The sequence below is a fragment of the Oryx dammah genome, unplaced genomic scaffold (genome assembly GCF_014754425.2).
Source record: "Oryx dammah isolate SB20612 unplaced genomic scaffold, SCBI_Odam_1.1 HiC_scaffold_29, whole genome shotgun sequence".
Lineage (NCBI taxonomy): Eukaryota > Metazoa > Chordata > Mammalia > Artiodactyla > Bovidae > Oryx > Oryx dammah.
In genome coordinates, this window is record NW_024070213.1 from 83,398,632 (window position 1) to 83,399,920 (window position 1,289).

Consider the following 1,289-nt stretch of genomic DNA (forward strand, 5'->3'; position numbering starts at 1 on the left):
AAATGCTCAACATCGTTCATTATTAGAGAAAGCAAATCAAAACTACAATGAGATATCACCTCACATTGGTCAGAATGGCCATCATCAAAAAATCTACAAACAATAAATGTTGGAAAGGGTGTGGAGAAAAGGGAACCCTCTTGCACTGTTGGAGGGAATGTAAGTTGATACAGCCGCTATGGAGGATGGTATGGAGATTCTTTAAAAAACTAGGAATAAAACCACCATATGACCCAGCAATCCCACCCCTAGGCATATACCCTGAAGAAACCAAAATTGAAAGAGACACGTATATGCCATTGTCCATTGCAGCACTATTTACAGTAGCTAGAACACGGAAGCAACCTAGAGGTCCATCGACAGGTAAATGGATAAAGAAGCTGTGGTACTATACACAATGGAATATTACTCAGCCATAAAAAGGAACACATTTGAGTCAGTTCTGATGAGGTGGATGAACCTAGAACCTATTATACAGAGTGAAGTGAGTCAGAAAGAGAAAGATGTTTATCGTTGTAGTCTAACACATATATATGGAATCTAGAAGAATGGTACTGAAGAACTTATTTACAGGGCAGCAGTGGAAAAACAGACATAGAGAACAGACTTATGGACATGGGGAGAGGGGAGGAGAGGGTGAGATATATGGAAAGAGTAACGTGGAAACTTATATTACCATATGTAAAATAGATAGCCAACGGGAATTTGCTCTATGGCTCAGGAAACTCAAAACAGGGGCTCTGATTCAACCTAGAGGAGTAGGATGGGGAGAAAGATGGGAGGGAGGTTCAAGAGGGAGGGGACATACATATAGCTACAGCTATTTCGTGTTGAGGTTTGACAGAAACAAAATTCTGTAAAGCAATTATCCTTCAATTAAAAACAAAAAACGAAAGCCTTGAAGGTGGAGAGATCAAGTGACTAAGAGCCCTGATCAGGATCTATTCCCAGATCATCACTTAGTGTTGTCACACATGACATCTGGGCCCTCCTGTTGCTCTATAAATTTCTTAGGAATAATTTTAAAGGGAAGGTAATGGATGGAGGAGACTGGTAGCCTGCAGTCGATGGGGTCACTAAGAGTTGGACACGACTGAGTGACTTCATTTTCACTTTTCACATGCATTGGAGAAGGAAATGACAATCCACTCCAGTGTTCTTGCCTGGAGAATCTGAGGGATGGGTGAGCCTGGTGGGCTGCCATCTGGAGTCGCACAGAGTCGGACATGAGTGATACGACTTAGCAGCAGCAGCAGCAGCAGCAGCAGCAGCAGCAGCAGCAGCAGCAG